The following is a 24,145-nucleotide window of genomic DNA, read 5'->3' as shown; positions in this document are numbered from 1 at the left end:
ACCTAAAAATTAGCACGTCTGGTCAATGCTGGCCTCTTGGTAGTGCATGGCACAGAATGAAGGCAGAGGTAACTAGTGCATGACTAGAGTATCTTCAACGCAGAAGACAGAAATAACCAGAAGAGGCATTAGTCTACTTGATCTTTGTGGCAGGAGGGAGTAGATCATGCAGGCTAGGAAATCTTAGTGGTGCTTGTGGTTCTCTTACTCTGCTCTTGTTTAATCAACTGTGAAGAAGCAGATGATTTCATGAAAGAATTAAGACCTATTCCCTGCCCTTTAGACCTGTGCCCATAATGGTTATTGAGGCCTCACCTGGCGTACTGTGTTTAGTTCTGGAGACCATATCTGAAAAAGGATAGAGACAGGATGGAGGGGGGTCCAGAGAAGGGAGACCAAAGTGGTGTGGGGGTCTGTATCAGAAGACTTATGAGGAGAGAGGCTGAAGGATCTGAATATGTATACCCTGAAAGAGAAGAGATGCAGGGGAGACATGATACAGACTATCAGGTACCTGAAAGGTTTTAATGATGCATGATCTGCAAAACTTTTCCATTGGAAAGCAAACAGTATAACTAACGGGGAAGACCTATATCAAAGATCACATTCCTAGGCAATGATTTCTGAACTAAAATATACTGGATGAGATCAATTATTGTGATTCCTGAGCATGCAGTTTTCTATTTTCAGTATAGAAACTATTTAGTCACTTTATTTGATAATCTAAGTTTAGAACTTTATTGGTTTTATTAGGCTAGATCTTTCTGCTCATTTGGCACCATTAACCATTTGATTCTACTAAATCCTTCTAAATTAGGCATGGGCAGTACCATGTGTTAGGATTGTAGACGCTTGTGTTTGGGGTGAGGTCCTCACTGCCAATTGATGCAACAGATGGTGCAGAGACTGAGCTTGAGCTTTGCATGTACCAACCCCTTTTCACTCGGGTTGAGCCTTTGGGCTCCAGGGGCCGGAAGGACTTAAGTGGCAGTCTTTGTGAAGCTGGTTGAGAAGATCCGGGGCCAGGTAGAGGTCAAAGGCAGGTGGCAGGCAAGGAAGTAGAATCCAGGCTGTGGTTGATGGCATGTGACAGGGATATCAAGAGTCCAGACTATGGTTGATGGCAGGCAGCAGATAGCATTATTGAGAGTCCAGGCTAAAGTCAATTACCAGTAATCTGTCCAAAGGCAGGGCAGGCTGAAGAGATGAAGGCAAAGCTGGACAGGCTGAAGGCAAGTTTGGAAGATGCTGAAGCAGCAACTCAGACTATTTGAAGATAGAAAACCCATTGCTGAGGTATCTTAGTATTGCATGGCCAGGGTTTAAAAACATGGCTGTGTGGTGTTGTCAGTGAGTTCCGGTGGACTGAGTTCCCAACCGGGGTATTTGTCTGTGCACATTTAGGAGGCAGCCCCGACATGGAGGAAGGTGGCGTTCCCAGCCACGTGGAGCGGCAGTTTCCTTGGGCACGCAGAGCAGAGGTGCCAGACCAGTCTGGTGGCATTTGGTGAATGAGCAGACTCACAGGAGCAGCCTGCGAGCCGGCAAACATAACAGTACCACCCTCCTAAGCCTCCTTCCTCAAAGTCTGAGGCTTGGTTTGGGAGGGAAATTGCCTGTGGAAGTCCTTTAATTAGACATGGTTGGTGGGCTCCCAAGAGTTTTCCTCTGGGCAAAGTGCTTCCAGGTGATAAGATACTCTAGTTTGTTCCCCTTCCTGTGAGAATCCAAGATCTCTTCTACTTCAAATTGTCACCTTCCACCGTCACATCCGAGGATACGAGAGGCTTTCTGGAGAGCCCGCAAAGGATCAACGGTTTTGGTAAGGAGACAAGGAATATGTTATCGATTCTTAGGTGTATTGGAAAGCTTCACTTGGTAAGTAACTGCCCCACTTGCCTTTGTGTGAATCATGGAGTTAGATGAAGTGAAGGAACCTGGAAATACAGATACTGAGTGTTCAGCTATACCAGATTGCCCTCCCTGAACTGTGGTTTTAGTCAGCATTTGGTGTCTGCATGTCTTGGCTGTGGAAGCTGCCCGTGATATTAATTGTATGGTTTGAGTCCAAAGATTGTGGAACTCCTCGGCCATGAGGCATACCACGTAGTGGGAGCAGTGCCAGTGGGTGTTTTCCATACACAATCTGAAATGGAGAGGAGCCAGTGACACTGCTAACATGGTTGTTTAGAGAAAAATTCTGCCCATGGCAGTAGGAGGGCCCAATCCTCTTGTCTTCTGTTGACATACAACCTGAGGAAGGTCTTGAGATTCTGGTTGATCCTTTCAGTCTGCCTGTTGCCCTGGGGATGGTAGGCCATAGTGAATTCCAGCCCATGAGCCAACAAACTTAACACCATGTTTAAAATGGTTTCATTCCTTCCTAGAGGGAAGAACTCAAGAGTTATCTTGGGCGTTCAGTGTAGATCACGGTCTTGTGGAGTCCCTCAATGGTCTATTTAGTCTGTATATTTAATATAGATGTAGCACTTCTAAGGAAGATATTATGAAGGTTTGGGCTGTGCTATCATCTATATGCTGATCAGCTTTTTTTTTTTTTTTGCTTTTACTTACTTTTTTCATTCTGTTTTCTCACTTGCAGCTTTTATTTGGCAAGGTGAGTGACAAAAATAAATTGAAAGCTTAGCCCTGAGATGCGAAATAGCATAGAATGCAGGAAAGAAGTGGCAATGCATATAACAGATCAGGACTACAGGAAGGAAGAGACATGGCTGAGGTAATAAGAAGGGGAAGCTGAGAAGAGTCGGATAAATAGCTTACAGAGTGGGCGAGCAGGATGCGATGAGTGGCTGAATACTAATAGAGATGGTGTATCTGTAGTGAGCACAGACTTGTCAGAAGGAAGGAAAGGCATTGCCAGTGAAGGACTTTTCTGCACAGCATATTTCAGCAAGAATCTTTGAGGCATCGTTCCTATATGCTTTCAAGCATCATTTCTCCTTTTAAATGAAATTGTTCACATAAAATTACCATAGAATATTCTTGTCAGTATATTGTTATTGTAAGGCTGGCCTTTGGTGGACTGGTACCTCCCCCTAGTGGGTATGAAATGATGACACAAGGATTTATAAAAAATTGTATTCTATAAACTTTTAACCTTCCTTGCTTAATGAAGGTTGTTACCTGCTAAACTAATTAAGACTCAGTCTCACCCAAATTCTTGGATTCCTAAGGACCTCAGTGATTGGCTAGACTCCTCAGCAGGGCAAGGTCCAGTACATGGTTCTGGTGGTGTCTTTTTCTCTCTCCATTGTCTTCTGCTCTTAGTGCTTTCTGTTGTGATTTGAGCTGTGACGTTCTGGTATCCATATTGTAAAGGCCCAAGTTAGAACTGCCCCACTAGAGAATGTGGGTGGTGTTACACCGATTACCTGATTAGTGCTTTATTATTGGGCCCTGATAGACCAGTCTCTCATTGTAGGGTCTTGATAGGCTGGCTAAATCATGAGGCAGTTCATGCTTGTTAGCCAAGATCAGAAATTGTTCATTTGTATTAGCAACGCTCAAGAGTGGTCATCCATCGTGTTACCCTTTGTTCAACTTAAGAAACCATTAATTGTCTTCTGTGATCATTTAGGAGACCACGTCTGACCTATGGCATTCTGAAATACAATATTTATAACTACATTGTCTGTCTGTAAAGAAGGTGCAAGAACAGCTTATGCAGGAAACATCTGTCAAAAGGAAGAGGACGACAAATAGTATTAGAAAAATACAGTTTGATAAACTGAGGCACATGTTCGCAGCACCCGAGGGGCCTTCCATTTTCGCTGTGAATGGCGCACCTGGGCCTTCATCTTCGCTGCGAGTGGAGTGTCCCGCAGCACACGTGGGTCTTCGTCTTCGTGCTCCGTTTGTGGCATGCCGGGGTCTTCTCTGCTATTTTCTGCACAGAAAATGGCAATTCTGCGCAGGGGGGGAATTTGTGCAAATTCTGCGCTCCGCAGTAGTGCAGAATTCCCCCAGGACTAGCATACCCTAGTAGAGAGGCAAGCTGTGTGGGGGGTGGAGGAAATACGATACATTTAAATACCTGAAAGATATCAATGCAGTAGAAGGGAAGGAAGTTGTAGATCTAGAGGTCTTGATATGAAGCTGCTGGGGTACACAAGTATAAAATCAGGAAATATTTTTTCTACGGAGAGTGATGGATGTCTGGAGTGTCCTTCCCATGGAGGTGGTGGAGACAAAAACAGAAATGGAATTTTAAAATATGCACAGGTTGAACACAAAGGATCCCTAGTGGCAAGTCAATGGTAATGAAGAACTGGGGATACTCTGCATGGAACAGCAGTTAAAACCCAAAGTAGCAATGATTATTGCATTGTGTTTCTTAGAGGGCATGGGATAACCTGCAGGGGATGGGTGTTGGGTTCCATGATAGAATTTGTATGTGTGTCTACCCAAAGTGGACAAATTGCTACTAGGCAGACTGAATTGGCCATTTTGATCTTTATCTTCATTTTTATGCTGTACAGTTATTGGAGGAAATACTTTTATATTTTTATACTGTGCTGTTTTTTCCACATACAGCTGGCTTCCGATTCCCGATGAAGAGAAGCTTCTTAAGCACTCACTTCCTGATTGGTCCTAATGGGCTTCTGGAAGCTATCTGGATGAGGGAAAAAGCTCTTGATGCTCACTAGGGCAAAAATTGGAGGTAATGATTCCACTTTGAAGTTAACTTTTCTATCAAAGATTGTATAGCTCTAATCATCCACAAGTGAGTAACCATTACAAATAATATTTATGCAGAAAAACAGGATGTAATTAAGGGCTAGGGAATGGACTGAATTGATTTTGGGAGAATATACAAAATTATTTAGATACTAGTCAACCCAAACAAAATGTGTTAATCAGAATTTATATACATGTTCTGCGTTTCAGTTCTTAAATTTTGGCACTTCTAGATTAAGTAAGATGCAAAAGACTAAGGTTGTCAATAACTTTTATATATGGGTGGATATGATGCTGTGAACATCTAACACAGTTGGAAGCAGCCCAGGTATGGGGAGAAAGTAGCCAGCCAGAGAAAGAGGTCACTGTAAGAGGATTCCATAGGTGGTATTGTTTTAAGGAAGGGAGGAACTGAGAATAGGAGGTGGCTAGGAGGAGTTGTCTGAACTTGAAGCCATTAAGGAGACTTAGGGGGTCATTTTCCAAGGAGTTACCGCGCGCGATACGGCCTTAGTGCGTGCGATAAATTCGCAAACCGCGATAAAAGCAGTTATCGCGGCTCACGAATGCAAATTTTCAATTAAGTATTCAGGGGGCGGAGTTGGGGCGGGGTAAATGTAAAGTAGGGAGTAGCTATCGCGTACCGTGAAAGGGCAGCGGTGTTAGCGCGGCTCCTAACGCGGCCAATAACTACACCTCTTTCAAATGCGATATACTGTTTCGCGGCGCATAGCGCGCACCGCGATAGTATCACAGTGAACAAAAAATGTGGAAAACCAGTCCCCACAGACCTACAAAGGTACAGCTGGCCAATAAAAAGGCCTGTTCTTAGTAGGTCTATCTTCACCATACCATCTACACATTCACAGTGTATGGGGCAGGTGCACTCCATGGCTGAGCAGGCCCGACGCAGACGCCGGGATGTCGGTCGACCTCGCCACGGGTACAGGCAGCGGATTTATCTACCTCATTGCTGGGTATGCCAGAGGATGTTGTGATCACCAGATATCGCCTCAGCACTCGTGCCATCCTGGAAATATATGAAGACATACGAGGTGCCCTTGAGTCTCGAACCCGAAAGAGCTGTGCCGTCCCCGGCCTGACCAAACTCTTGGCCGCCCTGCACTTCACAGCAAGTGGCTCCTTCCAATCCACGGTAGCTGTTGTGGGTGGGATGTCACAGAGCACCTTTTCCCGGTGTCTGCACCAGGTCATTGAAGCTGTTATGGACCGCATGCCTCGCTACATAGCAGTCCCACGCAACAGACAGGACCTGATGGACCTCAAGCGTGGGTTTTATGACATTGCCCGCTTTCCGAATGTAATCGGAGCTATTGACTGCACTCATGTGGCTATCGTTCCACCCCGTGAGACGGAGGCAGCCTACCGCAACAGGAAGCAGTTCCACTCCCTCAACGTGCAAGTGGTGTGTGATGCTGGAATGTGGATCCTCTCGGTGATGTCCAGCTTTCCGGGATCAGCGCACGATTCCTTCATACTCAGGCAATCAGCTCTGTTCCGCAAATTTGAAGGTGGCCTGTATGGCGATGGTTGGCTTGTAGGTAAGATAGACATTAACATACATCTAACATATTGGGAATGTGCATCTCTAATGCCACACAAATGTGATGTAGATGCCTGTCGGGATGGAGCCATATGTACCCATCACAACAGACCTGAGTGACTCATTGTGTGACCTTAAGTGGTGGAATGGCTCATGCACCCAACCACTTGCTATTGGCTGCCAAGCAGGAGGTACACAGAAGCCCCTGTATGTGCCATGGCTTGTTCACCTCACTGCACTAGTGGACAGCCTACACATATTTGGCGTAGCCATGGCTACTGGCAGTGTCCCAGGTGAGTTTAGACCTGTCATGTAAGGGCAGCTCACATCCACAGGTGTTTGTGAGGTCCTTACGTTCCTGAGACTGCGCATGCTCACTTCCTGACATTTGTGCCACAGTGAGGGGCAGCCTGTGTACACCATGTATGTTATTGGGTATGCATACCTACATAAAAGGTGCAGATGAGCAGATATGTCTGTACAGAATGACTGCAGTGCATGATGCATATGATCCGAACACAGGGATGTGATCTGTAAGGACAGTGATGTAACGCACCGACCGCATACACACTGCTGATATATACCTCACTGTCTAGGGGCCCTTCTCGTGCTATACCGCCTAATAGACACACACCAGCTGTGTGGCCAAGCAATCCGGAAGCCACACATAGGGCGTGGGCCAACTGGAATGGGCTGCCTCGTGCCATCCGGTTCTACTGCATGTATTGAGCACATACACCCATGTGACACAACATCATAATTTGTAATGGTTTGCCTATCTCATTGCTACAGGAGACTCAGCCTATGGATGCAGGCCCTGGCTTATGACCCCAATCCTCCAGCCTGCCACGGCGCGACAGCTGGCCTATAATGCGGCTTTAAGTGCTACACGCTCAATCATTGAACGTACCTTCGGCCTTTTGAAGAGCCGCTTCCGATGTTTGGACAAGAGTGGGGGAGCGTTACTGTATGCCCCACGCAAGGTTGCTAGGATAATCCTGCTTTGCTGTGTGTTCCATAATGTGGCTCTTCGGCATGGAATTCCTGTGGCTATAGATCCCGACCTCAGACCTGATCCCCCATGTGCACGTGCCCGACGGCAGAAAAACACAGTCAGTGGCAGCCAGGTTCGCCAACACCTTATACAGACACACTTTTAAGGTTGGCAATGGACAGAACCATGGCCCAGTAGGGCAGTTTGCCCACTGATGGCGTAGGATATAGTGTCATGTGCAGACCCCCTTTTCAGTCTGCTACGTGCCTCACCTGCTACGTCTGTCCACCCAACAACTGTTTGGGGGTGGTGCCGTACCTCAGAGTGTATAGCCCATAATAGGGTGGCTAAGGGCTGGCTCCCGGCTCTGCGGAGGTGCTGTATGTGTGTTACGTATTTGGTGCCATTGGACTAAGCACTTGCTACATAATGACATCCCAGCAAGGATGACAGTACTGTACACACTTGTCCCCATGAGACACAACACACTCACACTCCTCCCTTGAATTGCTAACACCATTCAATAATTGTACCTGTAATGGCCCACACCTCTGTCACTGCATAATGCCATCACGGTAACATGCGTATCGGTGCGTCATTGATGGCCATTAGGAGTAATGAACCCTACCTACGTCACTCTAACCCTCTGTCCCAATCCTCAATATGCTAGTCATATGCATCTTGCGGCAACTCTAACGACCCTTCAGTAGACAAGTGGTATCAGTGAGGGCCTAGGCAGCAGAGCCTCAATACACAGCAGGGAACACATAGGATCCCTACAACCCCCTGACGCCTCATGAATGGGTGTGTGAAACAGCACATCTGGCGCTGACCACACTGATCTGAAGGTCCCTTATCACTGTAGCATACCACATCAACACACCTCTGGGGTCATTGCAGCTGTCTGAAAGGACAGGCAGCTATCTGGTTGCAGGCACATGGTTGTGGGGGATGTATGCTGCTACAAGGTATCGCAGTGACGGAAAGGAGACTCATGTACAGTTCGCCCCCCACACAGCTATGGCAGTATGTAGGCCACTGTGCTGTCATGGGCCCACCAATACTGTGTATCTGCCTCCATAAACGCATGTCGTACAGACATGAAGGATCTGTCACAGTGGCAGCTCCCATGGGTCGGTGGTTCGGTTTTACACACACCCTCCACTGGGCTCCCTGTCACTGACTATGCATGTACATGTGTTCTGGCCTACATATCCATGCAGTACCACTTGAAACCTATGGCTGCTCACATCACATCTCTGGCTGTGAAACCAGTGATGGGGGCTCAATGGGCAGCCGCGCATTGCTGCCACAACAGGGCAGTGTAGGCAGCAAAGGGTGCAGCCACCGTGTGTCTTGTGTAAGGAATGTCAATCCTGAGGTGCACATTGTGTAATGTACATGTATATGGTCTGTGAATACTAGTACAGTATGGAACGCCCTGGCCATCATGTCCCCATCAACATTATGAACTGCTTAGCCACAGTACAACTACTGATGGAATAGCAGCAGTGCTCAGGGTTGGTGTCCACAGCACACCTGCTGTCCAAGGGGTACCACGCACCTGTGTCATGCATGATATGGCACACATAATGTGATGCAGTTAGTGATGAACACAGTGTGCCTGACAAGCACGGTAAAAGCCACCTGGCCATGCATGCTCATGGCACGAGCACACACACAGGCTGTCAGACTCTTCTGGATATAGCTGTCCCTTGTTGGGACCCACAGCCACCATTTCATGCAGCCCGTACATACCCCTGTCATAACATGTCAGTTGTAAACATTGTCATCAGTGCTGTCTGCACTGAGCTGCTACATGGGGGTACCCACCCACATGTCACATATGTTGCAACAATGGTGACTGTTGGCAGCCACCTCGCAGACAGGACAGCAGCAGCAGCACAGCTGATCGGCCAGACTGGCAGAGGGAGGATGCATGCATGTGTATACTGCTCCATTGTGTGAGCGATGGCCATTACTGAGGGTTCAGTCCTCACAAGAGGACTGACAGGTGGATGTGACAAGGATGCAGTCCCCCTCAATCTGCTGTCAAGTGCCCTTCCAATGTGTATAGGGTGCCGAAAGTAGCAGGCCCCAATGTTTGCAAACATGGAGAAGTGTGCAAAATGCCAAAGAGGCTCCCAGGACAGTAACAGAGTGCCTCTTCGGACATGGCCGCAACAGATGGGCAGCGCAAGCGCCCACAAAAGGGTCACAGCGGCACAAGGCTAGGATCTGGGTGTGGCTGTTACCACGTAAGCCACAGCAGTTGGTTCTATAGCTCAGAAGCCATTTTGTGGACTGTGGACGCACCGCCGACCAGCCATGTGTACCCCTACAGCATGCTCCTGGTGAGCAGACAAACAGTCAATGATGCACGTGCAAACACAGCCCATCATAACCATGTTGGCTCTACCAACGCCCTCATAGCAGCCTTACTGCTGAGTAGGATGAGTAGCTAATGTCACTGTTGACAGATGACCACACAGCAGTCCAGCACAGGTTCGGATGTGCACATAGAGGAAGTAAATACCCACATGCAAACAGTCCATAGAGGGCAACCCTTTCGCTGAACCCGCATTACCCATGTGTCGCCCATATGGAGGTGGCAGACTACTAAAGGAGGCTGCACCGGGTGAAATGTATGCATGAAGGGGGCCAGATATACGGCTAGGCAGGTGATGTGATAGATGTACAGGTCATTCCCGTTTCCTAACATGAGTACCACCCCTGTGTGGCAAGTCACCTGGTTGTGGCATGGGAAGGATCGGTGATCAATGAGCAGGACCAATGAATGTGTGCTAGGTGTCCGAAACAGGCGAATAGACTTTCAGCACACAACCTATGCACACCATATTCCAGAGCTGTTTGGAACACCAGCACGTGCATGGGTGTGAGGGATAATCCACTAGCTGACACACATTACTGTCCTGCAACAGCCGTCTCCTTGCTTGCTTCTTGCAGTGATGAGGATGACAGGGGTTCAGACAGGGTGAGGAACTAATGTCGGCCTCTATCATATGAGTCCACACACTTTTGGATTCTAATGTATGTAGGATTCACTGCACTGTCACCCTCATACGGTACAGTACAATGGTACGCTGGGCAGGAAGGTGAACAGGTGGGATGATGTCCGGTCTGCACTCTGACCACAACCCTATCTCCACCCAGTCTGCCCACAATACATGCATGCACATGCCACGCAACTAGTGTAAATGCCACGTGTCTGTGTGTGGGTGGCTACTGCACCAGCCCATAGCAGGATGGCATCTCGGTGTACAGGTGGTACCCAGCCTCTGCGTAACACACCCTCCCTCTGCACCAAACGCCCTCACGTTTGCCCCTCAACCATGATACCATGCAGAATTACAAATAGAGCCGCCATGTACCGTACCTTATAAGGGTGCCCCCTTCTGGCAGCACGCCACCACGATGCACCCGGAGATGTCCTCCTCACGGATATATAGGGAGGGCCAACGTTGCCATGAGCTGATGCCATGCCCTGCTACAGTGTTGTGAAACCTCACACTTGGCCCAGCACATGTGCATCCTAACAATTGTGCTCCAAGCTGCGCCACAGTTCTGTGGTCCAGGAGTTCCACTAACTGGATGGACAGATGTTAAACAGGCTGAATGCTACGTGCTGTATCCTCACACATGGCTACCTGTCACTCATGAGGTGGAAAGTGGCCGGGAAGCACTATGTGCCTAAGGGTGCTGACAAATAGCATGGCAGTGTTCAGTGTTGCACCTGGCCTGTCAACCACTACATACACAGGCCACACCCTGGTGTGGACATGTAGGCAACACCTTACACCCTGTATGGCAATAGGTCGACGGCTCAGAGCTTCCACATGTCCACCTGCAGGGGCAGCCCATCAGTCAGGGATTCACACCTCCATGGCTGCACAAACCGAGTCATACTTAATTACTGAATTTGGTGTGACACTCAGTGATACATATATTCTTTATATGTTACTGACCCTTACCAGAACCACTATCATTTAGATGCTGCAGAACCCCAATGGAGTCACCTACCTACAGGTGTACTGTTCAGAGGTTTACAGGTAACCACTGTTGCTCACACATCATTGTCAGCAGAATATTAGTGTTGGCACATACTGTATGACCTGTGGCAATGCCTGACAGGCCATAGGTGAAGAAGACCCCTTTATCTCGCTGCCCAAGTATGTAGTCCGCAAGTGCTGGCGGACAGTGGTTCTCCCTGTTACAGGGAGCAGAGCAGTGTGCAGGAATAGAGGGAATATGGGCCACACATGGGCCTACATGGCCCTCCGAGTGACATAGATGCACCCATATCGCTACGTTGGGAGGGTATAAGTCCCATCCACATAGTGTCCCTGAATAAAGGCTTACAGGTATAGGAGGTGCAAGACAGAGTATGTAGATGTACAGGGATGAGGTGGGTATATTACGTGATGGTGACACGTCACACAGTATGTGGAAAAGGACATACTCTGCTGATAATGATGTGAGAGCTACATTGCTTACCTGTAACATTAGCAACTGCACACCTGTCAGGAGGAAAGTCCACAGGGTGTCTGTAGAATGTTACTGATAGTGGTTCTGTGAAGAGTTAGTAACGTATACCAAGTATCCATCAACACTGACAGATACTGGTCACTGGACTGTACTGGTATCCAAAGAACATGCGCCATCAACAATGACAGTTAACCGTGTACAGTGGCTTGTATGTGTGTGTGGCGAGGTGAACTATTTTAAGACAGTGTAGGACTGTGACCCACACAGTGTTGGCTGTGAGACAGTGTTCACATGGTGGACAAGCCCCACATTCTAAAGGGTCCATGCACACCCCACAGCTGGGCGATGGCACCGGAGGCATGTGGATCACTACGGATGGTGACACCTTCTTGCAAACCTTGCGCTCCTCAGACCCCCTATTTCCCAAACGGGTGATTAACAGTGACTGCACACCAGCAGTCACCACATCTGTGTGCACATGGACACCCGCTAAACACACTTAAGGCCTGTTGAGCATGGCCTACACCGCTTGCACCCTGTAAACAGGTATGACAGATTTGCAATAATATTGTGCCCTCTCCATACGACTAACAGCCCACTTAGCTGGCTGCTGACAGTCTGTGCAACTCTTTTGATACACGGCATGCAGATAGCAACATTAACCTTCCCATGGCTCACGTTTCAGTGGCCCACAACCTTAATGCTAAGAGAGTAACTATTGGATGCTGTCCCTGGCACACAGCCATGCTGCCATGGTGGGGAGGTACACTGTTATCTGAGTTTCACAGGGTACATGCTTAGCATGTTCAGCTGGAAAGGGCTACACAGTATTGTATGCCAATGGTGCCTGGAAAGTAAGAGTGTGCATGCGCCACCACTATCATGGATGTCTGGCATGGCACGAGAGGTTGGCAACCTCTCGGTCAGTCACCCAGCAGTGGTGGAAGGCATTTTTAGTTTACCTGCACAGGTGAGAGACCAATCTAGGAAGCAAAGTCGGTTAGTACCTTAGCATCAGTTAGCCTCACATACGTGGTGTTTGTCATGCAGAGATGTCTACGATACTGAACCCAGGTAGGAAATACGTGTCTGGACTCCTCACCGCCAACAGTGCATGCCATCAGCACTGCTGTAGCAAAAGACAGCTGCCCACCCCTTCCCCTTTCCACATAGATCAGGAGAGCTGCCATATATCGGCACGCTCCCTTACTGTGCATTCCCTGTACTGAGGAACAATACCTCTTCTACTGTCAGGGGCATGTCAGGTACTCCCCTATGTTTTACACTGTAAGGTATGTGAAAGACAGGTGGAGATGTTGCTATACAGAACCTCAGGCAGGGGCCAGTTTGATAACTCAGCATTGGTGCAATGTGGGATATAGCATGCACGGAGTGTGTGTGTGTGTGTGTGTGTGTGTGGGGGGGGGGGGGGGGGGTGGTACACCAAGGGCACCTTAGGAACATAACGAGGACACAAAAGGTGGCAGGTTAAACAGGATTTTTATTCCTGGCAACATTCTGCAGGGTATGGGCAATCATTAGGTCAGCAGTTACAGCGTACATTTCATGTTCCTAGGTATTCATTATCTGCAAGTACTAGATAGCTAATAGATCCAAAGTGGACCAATTCTGGACTACATCACTCCACCATCAGCAGTATATACACATATGCAGGCAGTGGGTGTTATCAGTACTGGCAAAGCATGATTACCTAGGAACGGAGAAACAGGAAGTGGCACCCCAATAGCTTGGATACTGCAATACATAGATTACCGCTGGTCAATATGCAATGTGTAGACAGGCATAGGCCCCAGGCAGTCCATGTTGAAAGAGTGCACTGAAAGAGGACAGCCTGAGAGGCCAGCCAGCAGAGTGAAAGTCCAGGCCCCAGGCAGTCCATGTTGAAAGAGTGCACTGAAAGAGGACAGCCTGAGAGGCCAGCCAGCAGAGTGAAAGTCCAGGCCCCAGGCAGTCCATGTTGAAAGAGTGCACTGAAAGAGGACAGCCTGAGAGGCCAGCCAGCAGACAAGGTATCCAGCGGTTCAGCATGTAGGCAGCAGGCAAAAACATGAAGGGTCTGGCTACAGCAGTGAAGGGTCAGGACCAGACAGCAGCGGCATGGCAGCAGGAGGAGGCCCAGGATGACATAGCAGCAGCAGCAGCAGGAGGCCCAGGATGACACAGCAGCAGCAGCAGCAGCAGGAGGAGGCCCAGGATGACACAGCAGCAGGAGGAGGCCCAGGATGACACAGCAGCAGGAGGAGGCCCAGGATGACACAGCAGCAGCAGCAGCAGCAGGAGGAGGCCCAGGATGACACAGCAGCAGCAGCAGCAGGAGGAGGCCCAGGATGACACAGAAGCAGCAGCAGCAGGAGGAGGCCCAGGATGACGCAGCAGCAGGAGGAGGCCCAGGATGAAGCATCAGCAGCAGGAGGAGGCCCAGGATGACGCAGCAGCAGCAGCAGGAGGAGGCCCAGGATGACGCAGGGGGAGGCCCAGGATGACACAGCAGCAGCAGCAGGGGGAGGCCCAGGATGACACAGCAGCAGCAGCAGGGGGAGACCCAGGATGACACAGCAGCACATGGCTTTTGGAGACATGAGGCACAGATCGCACCACACAACCAGCATAACAGGCCTTCAGCAGACCAGTCATCCTACAGCACACTGCCAGAATTTGCAGCCCTTGAAACAGAAGGTGGCAGACAGCAGAGTGGCGCAGCGGATGGCGGTGGCAGACAGCAGAGTGGCGCAGCGGATGCCGGTGAGCCAGGTGAGCAGGTGGGTGGGAGCTTTGCATGGTGCTTCCCCCTCCATCTCGACGGCACTGCCCCTCTGTGGGAAGCAGCCAGCGGGACATCCCCTTCCATCTCGACGGCACTGCCCCTCTGTGGGATGGCCATCCCAGTAATGGGTGGGAGTAACAGCGCCACCCGGTTTGTGGGAACTGTTGGCCCCCTCAGGGTCCCTTGCCACGTTTTGATGGTCCGGTGGGAGGTGGGGGGTTCTTCGGGGGACGGCCCCTGCGGCCTCGGGACCCTGAGGGACTTGGCTGGGGTGTGGATGTAGTGGATGAGGAGGCCACCTGCTGGTCCTGCATCCGCTGGAGGATTTGCAGCAATATAGTATTGTGGGTCCCAATTGCTGCAGCTATGGTATTCCCTGCCTGTGTGGTGGCTGCAGTCTGGAGCTGGAGGTCACGGCTGAGCTGTCTGACCGCTCTCCTGAGAGCACGGTATTCCTTTCTTAGCTGTTCCTCGTGTCTGCTTGGCAGGGGTTCCCGGTATGGTTGTGGGGGTGGTGCTGCTGGAGGTGCTTGTGGTGTTGGGGGATGTGGGATTGGCATTGCTGGCACATCCAATGGTGCAGGGCTGCTTGGTGGCATTACCGGTGTTGACATACTGGGCGGTGTTTCCTCAAACGTCAGGGGGTGCAGATGGGTGGGGGAGGGCCCCCACCCAATATCCTCCAGGGTCTCGGTCAGGGTTAGGGGGCTGCCTGTGGCTGCTCCGGTGGGCTGCACCTCTTCCTCCTCCTCCGAATCCGACCACTGTGTCGTCTCATTCATTTGAAAGGGCCTGGTCAGCATTGGTGGGCGGCGTGTCCCCAGTGGGTCTCTGCTGGTGCTTGGGCCCTCCCAGCTGGCAGCTGATGTCTGCTGCTTGGGACCAGAGTGCTCTGTAGAAGAAGGGGGACAAGAAGAGAGACATCATCAGTACCACAGCGTTGGCTTGATTTGGAGTTACATTAAACATGGACACATAGGCTTTGACCAACATGACTTACATTATATGTAAGCACATAAGGAATAGCCCTACTGGGTCAGACCAAGGGTCCTTCAAGGCCAGCATCCTGCTTCCAACAGTGGCCAATTCAGGCCACAGGAACCTGGCATGTACCCAAAAACTAAGTCTATTCCATGTTACCATTGCTAATGGCAGTGGCTATTCTGTGGGTGACCTTAGTAGCAGGTAATGCACGTCTCCTCCAATCCTTATTTACACACAGCTATACTGACTGCACTAACCACATCCTCTGCCAACAAATCCCAGGGTTTAATTGTGCGTTGCTTAACATATGTCTTTCTCTGATTAGTTTTAACTGTACCCCCTGCTGACGGCCCATCCCCCCTGGGCCCTGCAGGGCCAGGTATGCACTGCACATGTGGAACATTACAATGTGAACACTTCTCAGCATTGCTTGCACAGCTCAGACTGCCAGGTTCTGATTGGGGGGGGGGAGGGGAAGCCGGACTTATCTGGAGAGCACATGGGGAAGTGAAACAGAAACCAGGACTAAACTCTGTTTTGCACAGGGCAGAGGGGTACAGGCCCACTTACCATCTTCGAGGTGGGAGGTATCAAGGCGGCAATCCAAGCCCTCGAAGACGTCTGGTCCCAGCCGCTGCATGAGTCGCCGCTCCATCTCGCTGAACCTGATGGGGCATGGTGACCTTCCTCCTGTGCCCCTCGGGTACTGATTCCTCTCAGCGATTTTCTGCTTCGGATGCACCTTAATATCCTGGTACCGGTGGGCCACCTGATCCGCAGTCCTCGGTATGTCACTGTGCCGTGTGATGTCCCGAGCTATAGTGGCCCATATCTCTCCCTTGGCTGCCTTAGTGGTCTTCACCGACAGGTTTCCAAACAAATGGGCATAATGCCGGAGGACGCCCTCTATGAGCTGGTCATTGTCCTCCTGGCTGAACCTGATGGCACGCTGCCTGACCCTGGCCTGGCTGCCTGGTTGGGGTGCCACTTCCGGAGGGGTTTCCTCCCTACCCTGTCTCTCGGACCCACCTGATTCCCCACTCCCTTCCTCCCCCCCCACCTGCCCCTGCACTTCCGGCTCCCTTCCCCTCTGCCCTGCCTGTCTAGCCCTACCTCTTCCCACCATTCTCTCCTGCCTCACCCTTTCCCCCTCCCCCACCCCCACCCTCCTATCACTTCCCTCCTGCTTATCTCCACCACTACTCCTGTCCCTGCTCCTACTCCTCATACCCCTACCACTAGGGGTAGGGGTATGAGGTCCTGCCTCCCCCTCCCCCTACTCTCAACTCCCCTCTTCTGTCCTCTCCTACCACGCTTCATCCTCCACCGCACTCCTCCTCCTCCTCACCACCAACACACTCCTCCTCCTCCACACCACCACCGCCAACACACTCCTCCTCCTCCTCCACACCACCACCACCACACTCCTCCTCCTCCTCCTCCACCACACAGATAGGGACAGACAAGTTACTAACACTCTTTCACTCCAACAAATATTACAAAGGACACAGGTAAAGGGAAACAGATGACAACAGGTAAACAAGACACCGCACTCAGTATTCGAATTAAATAGCACCTAACTCCTACTAACTCCAACGCCAACACCTACCTCTCTCCACAACTCCTTCCAAACCTCAAAGGAGGAGGGGCAGGAAGTGGGCTCTTATACCTGACACATTATCGCGGGACGCGGTACTTGGTTTCACTTTGTTTCGCGTACCGCGATAATATTTTGGGCTTTTGTTCGCGAATCGCTACACTTGTTTCGCGAATTGCGAAACTTGCTTCGCGAATCGCGAAACCGTTTCGCAGTTAGCGAAAACTTCGCGAGCGGCGAAGTTTTCCCGATGCACGCTAAAACAGTGATTTGCATGGGAACGCCCCCGTTTTTTACCGCAGGCAGTAACAATGCATTACCACTGCGATATTGGAAAATGAGGCCCTAAGTCTGATTATAGGTGAGCCTGATTTAAAAAGCTACTTGGGGAGAGCAGAGTCTGTTTTGGGGAAAACTGTGATAGGCATGGGACCATTGGCACAATGTAATCAGAGAAGTAAGGGTTGGTCAGAGTGAGGCCATAAGCAGAGAGTAGGATTAAATGGACAATTTTCTCAGTGGAAGAGTGGACAGTGGAGTGCCTCGGGGGTCTGTATTGGGACTCTTACTTTTCAATATATTTATAAATGATCTGGAAAGAAATACGACGAGTGAGATAATCAAATTTGCAGATGACATAAAATTGTTCAGAGTAGTTAAATCACAAGCAGATTGTGATAAATTGCAGGAAGTCCTTGTGAGACTGGAAAATTGGGCATCCAAATGGCAGATGAAATTTAATGTGGATAAGTGCAAGGTGATGCATATAGGGAAAAATAACCCATGCTATAATTACACAATGTTGGGTTCCATATTAGGTGCTACAACCCAAGAAAGAGATCTAGGTGTCATAGTGGATAACACATTGAAATCGTCGGTTCAGTGTGCTGCGGCAGTCAAAAAAGCAAACAGAATGTTGGGAATTATTAGAAAGGGAATGGTGAATAAAACGGAAAATGTCATAATGCCTCTGTATCGCTCCATGGTGAGACCGCACCTTGAATACTGTGTACAATTCTAGTCGCCGCATCTCAAAAAAGATATAATTGCGATGGAGAAGGTACAGAGAAGGGCTACCAAAATGATAAGGGGAATGGAACAGCTCCCCTATGAGGAAAGACTAAAGAGGTTAGGACTTTTCAGCTTGGAGAAGAGACGGCTGAGGGGGGATATGATAGAGATGTCTAAAATTATGAGAGGTCTAGAATGGGTAGATGTGAATCGGTTATTTACTCTTTCGGATAGTAGAAAGACTAGGGGGCACTCCATGAAGTTAGCATGGGGCACATTTAAAACTAATCGGAGAAAGTTCTGTTTTACTCAACGCACAATTAAACTCTGGAATTTGTTGCCAGAGGATGTGGTTAGTGCAGTTAGTATAGCAGTGTTTAAAAAAGGATTGGATAAGTTCTTGGAGAAGTCCATTACATGCTATTAAGTTCACTTAGAGAATAGCCACTGCCATTAGCAATGGTAACATGGAATAGACTTAGTTTTTGGGTACTTGCCAGGTTCTTATGGCCTGGATTGGCCACTGTTGGAAACAGGATGCTGGGATTGATGGACCCTTAGTCTGACCCAGTATGGCATTTTCTTATGTTCTTATGCCACTCCAGTTAGGGATTTCTCAGTAAGTGACCTGACCAACCTGTGGCTTGAGGCTAGAAGAGGGAGACAGGAAAGGGCATTAAAATTTTGGTTGAATTATAGAGTTTATGCCAGCCTGTGTTTAAATGCTTGTTGTATTTATCTGAAATGACTCTGGAATCTCTGTGTACAGTTGAGGTGTTACCTGTGAAGGGATAGAGAATGAAGACAAAGAAGCTGTTTTGCTACAAATGCTTGGTTAGGCTCTTTGGGAGATCCAGCAGGAGTTCAGAGCAAGCCATTGACAGTGGCCTATCACATATGGTGGCAATAGTAGGATTTGAAACTGCTCAACAGAGCTGACCAAAACCCAAGAAGGAGGTGGCATTGCAACAGCCCAAGAAAGAATATAACAAATGACATGCTGGATTAGACCAGTGGTCCAGTTTGTCGAGCATCCTGTCTCCGATATTAGTCTCCTGGAACCACCTGACAAATCTCAGTAGGAAATTTTTGTTTTCTTTTTTTCTTTTTCTTTTCATGTCCTTGTACTAATGACCTGATCCATACCAAGCACAAAGGTTTATAAAATTCACTTCTCTTCTTCAAGCTGAAGAGCCCTAACCTGTTTATCCTTTTTTCATAAGGGAACTGATCATTCCCTGTAATTGTTTTTGCCTTCTCTGTACTTTTTTCTAGTTCTGCTCTCTTTCTTAAGGTGCAGCAACCAGAATTGCACACAGTGCTCATGATGTGGTTGTGCTATGGATCGATACAGAGGCATTATTATATTCCTGCTAGACCAGTCATTACTGCGGGAAAGCAGCAGCTGAATGTGCTTATGCACCATGAGGGAGGGGAAGCTTTATTCCCCACGGTTGTGTTTGCCTTGTTTTCATGGCGTTGCAGGCATGTGTAACCCTGGGTTTATATTCCTGCAGTACCTTCCTTTACGCTGGTACACTAAGCTACACCAAAAAAAAAAAAAAAGAATATGAAAAAAGTTCTGTCCACTTAGCATTAGTCCTAAAAAGCGATTTACATGAACCCTAATTCTGGATGGAGAGGCTGCAGTCAGTGATAGCTTTGAGACTGGGAGAGTACCTTGTGGCATTGGACCTAGAGGAAACCTACTCTATTCCCAACTGAGTATCTGATCAGAATCTAGTAAAGTCCTGTTTATCAGGCAAGCAGGCCCAGCTTCATGTGCCCTAGTGGCAGCTCCTTGAACCCTCAGGGTTCTGGCAGTGGTATCAGCAGCCCCACATAGGCAGAGTATTATGGTGCTCCCATATCCAGACGTCCAGCTTATAAAGGACAAGTCGGCCACACACCCCTTTTTAGCTAGGTTGGGTTGTGAAAGTTTAAAGAGCAGTGAAGAACCTTCAAAGGCTCTAGAATTCCTGAGATCCCACTTGATGCAAGGCAGGGGCAGATGTTTTCAGCATTAGACCCTGTCCAATTTAGTGGACCAACTAATAGTGTTCAGGCTCTGCTTTCATATTTGTCACGTGCTTTTCCTCAGGCCTAACAGGGGCAGCCTCGGGTTCCCATAGAAGTAAGAAATAGTCTATTTGGGTGGGCTCAACCCCCAGAGAAGGATGATCCTAGGATTCTTCATGGTAACTTAATATAGTATTGATGGCAGAAAAAAGACCAAATGGTCCATTCAGTCTGTTCAGCGAGTTTCTCATGGCAGCAACTACCACTCTGCACTCTGTGCAGGCCACCCCATGTCTTTTTTTAAGGGTAATAACTGCCGCTCTGTTACCCCAAGCCTTATGTTAAAACTAGTAACATACCTTTTGAGGTGGGGACCACAACAGAAGCCAACCGGAAGTGGTAGGGTGCACATTACCAATGCCAGGTGGCTCAAGGGCATTGGCAAGGAGAGAAGGTACCTATTCTACAAACAGGGTGGAGACGGCCATTAGGATAAGCTCCCTCTCGCTAGTGAGGGGAAGCATTCAGGATTCTCTGACAAAGCCACAGCAGTGGCATGCTTCAGCAAACAAGAGGGGAAATAGCAGCTCTCTGCAAGGGAGTGTGTCTGGGGGTAGACCCAATAGTTCTGTCTCAACAGGTATGGGCCATAGCAGTTCCATCGCTTCAGTCTTTCAAGAACCTCCCAGCTCCTCTGGCAATTCCTGTGGCCTTCTCATAGTAGCCAGGTCCTGAGAAAGTTAGCCATCTCTGGCTTCCTCTCTGGTGAGCACCAGAGAGATAAAAACCATGGACATATAGAGTACCTCACTCGGACTCTCTCTATGTGCTCCAGTTTTCTCCATCTGCCCTCCCCAGCCATGGGTATGTAAAACTAAAGTAGGAAAGCACAGTAGCAGGAGGGTCGCTGCTCCAGAGCCTGAAGCAGGTACATGGCAAAAGATGCTTTAGTAGGCCTGCATGGCATCTGCATTGGCTTGGGAGATACAGAAGTGGGGGCTCCTTAACCAGGAGCCGTTCGCTTGAGGGACTGTTGGGCTGGCCAGATCAGTTCAAGCAGTATGCTGAGGGGGCGAAGGTGCCCAGCCTGAGGGACTGAGACTCCATGGTGGCAGACTTTCTGTGCCCATTGTGTGATTCAAACCCTGGATGGGAGAAACGGTTCCTCCAACATTTCCCCTCTCCCCCCCCCCCCCCCCCCCCATCCCTCCCAAATGTAGAACAAGAGGAGGCAGGCCGGCCTATGGTGAAGGAGGATGCTGCACAAGAGGAAGCAAATAGCCTGCAGCTGGGAATCTCTGGCACATCTTCAGCAGCCGCCTCTGTTAGCAAGCAGGGCAAAGAGCAGGGAGCCCAGGGATTTGGGGGGGGGGGGGGGGGAAGAGTGGGTCCTTCAAGTTCTTTTTCAAAAGAATTTATGTTGCTAATGTATCAGCTTTTTTAGGCTATGAAGAGAACCAGGAATTACCTGGTCCATCTGCCCTGGGGGGACAGTGCCCCCTTAGAGGGCTAAGATAGTCACTGGAAGCTTTAGCCGATCCTCAGACTCAGGAATCCAGCAAGAACTACCCATTAAGTTCAGACTCAGATTTTTCAGTTGTTCAGGATTGAACTTCAGAGGATGAAGGGGAGTCAGCAGTAGTTAGTCTCTTTTTTGCAGAGAAGAATTGCCAGCCCTAATCTCATTTAACCTAATGGCTCTTAAGATTTCGGACCCCAAATAGGGGAAACCTATGGAAGGAAACCCCATTCTTCAGGGAATAAGTCCTCCTGTGTCATGATTGTATATGTACAGTTTGAATGAATGAGCATCTGGGTTGCTTTTGTCTGAGTATTGTGTTACTTTATAGAAAAGTGGGGAAAGAAGGGATTAGACATTATGTAGCTGCTTCTTTGAACTTTGACAAAACAATATTGGATATCCATATGAATAGTGTATATAGGGATTATTAAATACAAGAAGTTATTGATGTTTATTTACTTAATTTCAGTTTTTATTCATCTCATATCAGGTATTAATCCATAAGCACGAACATCTGAATTAGTGATGAGAGTGCAGAGGCTGTACTTCGAGACAGCTTCCAGAGTGCTGCAGTGCGAGAATTAAACACATCATTTGTCATTGACCTCATAACTTGAAATCATCCCACCCTTTGCCACAGAAGACATCTTGAATCCTTCATTTTATGGACTGAAGTGCTCAGTTTTCTTATTCCATGGCGATAGCCTTACTTAGACGCTGTTTTTAAGCAATGTGTATTTTTATATCATTTTGAAATCATGATAAGATTTTTATGATACACTTGGCTAATACCTAGTCATATTGTTACTTGCAGTTGCTACAATTTTGATTCTCACATTAATGATGCCGTTTTATTGCTCCATAGTTGCTGTTCTTTGTGTTATTGGTTCAGCAGAATATGCTATCTGTATGTCAATCTGACACCCAGATAGTAATTTGTTTTGTAGAAAGAACTAGAATAGATTTTTGAAACAAGAATTTTTTTGTTTTTTGCACCACTGGGGGGTGGGGGGAGTATGTACTACATCTGAGTTTAACTGTTCCAGATACTTAAACAATAAGAAGAGAGAGGGGGGGAGAGTGCTGGACGTGAGAGCACAGGTTGATCCTTTGGAAACATGTAAGCTTTCTATATGTAGCAATTGTTATCTACCATTACATCTGTACAATCTGATTTTTTTTTGTTCTATCCTCCCATTGCTCAAATAAACTTACTTTCTTATCTGGAACTGTGATGCACTGAATCAAAGTTTGTGTGTGGCTCTTTGTGTAGGGATAAGCTCCTGGGTTCAGATCCCCAGGTATAATCCCAGTAATTGCATGTGGCTCTTTGTGTAGGGGATAAGCTAGGTTCAAGCCTCGGGTATAATCCCAGTAATTGTGTATGTTTATATGGGATAAGCCCCTCAGGTAGCCCCAATGTAAACCTCAGTGAGATTAGCGCCCCCCCCCCCAGGTCAGAGCCCCTGGATAGGATACCAGTGTGTATGGTCTGAACACATAATACCCCCCAAAACCTAGCCTTGAAGGAGATGATTGTCAGAATGGGAATCATCCCAAAGTCCATTAAAAAGGACCAGAATCCTGGGGAAATAGTATCTGGTAATCCAGGATATGAGGGAACCCTGCTAGGGTTCCCTAAGGTGGACGACCTAGTTTCAGAAGTCACCTGCAAGACCATTCCAGAGATTACAGGAGGTTCAAGTCAGGTCCCTTCAGAGATCAATGGGCAAGAAAATCAAGGGCTTGGTCCTTTTGCAGAGCTAAGCAATTAAATGATCCTTCTGTGATGGCAGGTTCTAATTGCCTGCCCACTCACCCCAGTGACAACCCACGGATCCCTCCCAGGTTTGACTGGTTGGAGGCCATCTGCAGAGGTTCTCCTCAAAGTGGACCTACATTATGTTGGACTGAAGGGTTTTGGAGGTCATTCGCATGGGATATGATCCCAAATTACCGAGGCTAGTAATGAAAACCTTCACAGTATCATCATGCTCCTCTCTGGAAAAGAAGGTAGCAATAGAGGCCACTATAGCCAAGTTAGAGTTTACAAGCAATAATCCTTGTTCCATCCCCGTAGCAAGGCACAGGGACATATTCTATATATTCTATGTGTCCTGAAAAGACAGCTGCTTCTGCCCGGTGTTAGATCTCAGAGAGAGCAATAAATGCCTCAAGATCCCACATTTCCAAATGGACACACTATGCTTAGGTTTAGTTTTGGTAGGAAGGGGGGAGTTTGTCCTCCTCAGATCTAGCTGAATCATATTTTCATTTCTCAATAAGGGGATCCACTAAAGATTGTTCTACATACTAGGCAAACACTTCCAGTTTCAAGCACTGTCCTTTTAGTATTGCGACTGTGCCAAGGATCTTCAGCAAGGAGATGGTGTGGTTGCAGTGGCTCTGCACAAGCAAGGGATTCTGGTCCATCCATATTTAGGTTACTGGCTTTTCCGAGCCAA

General features: G+C 48.5%; 1 protein-coding gene across 3 annotated transcripts in view; it reads left to right on the top strand.

Annotated features, from left to right (window-relative positions):
* The window catches only part of CFAP97 (cilia and flagella associated protein 97), a 238,557-nt gene that overhangs the window by 45,686 nt on the left and 168,726 nt on the right, over positions 1-24,145 (top strand). For 2 of the 3 annotated variants that reach the window (XM_029586528.1, XM_029586652.1), the window contains exon 2: positions 4,555-4,681. The exons of the other annotated variant lie outside the window; for it this stretch is intronic. The gene's annotated coding sequence lies outside the window, so the exon portion shown is untranslated. The remainder of the gene's footprint in view (positions 1-4,554; positions 4,682-24,145) is intronic. 3 annotated transcript variants of the gene reach the window in all.

Source organism: Rhinatrema bivittatum, chromosome 1 (genome assembly GCF_901001135.1).
Source record: "Rhinatrema bivittatum chromosome 1, aRhiBiv1.1, whole genome shotgun sequence".
Taxonomy (NCBI): Eukaryota; Metazoa; Chordata; class Amphibia; order Gymnophiona; family Rhinatrematidae; genus Rhinatrema; species Rhinatrema bivittatum.
This window is presented reverse-complemented; position numbering and strand designations above follow the sequence as displayed.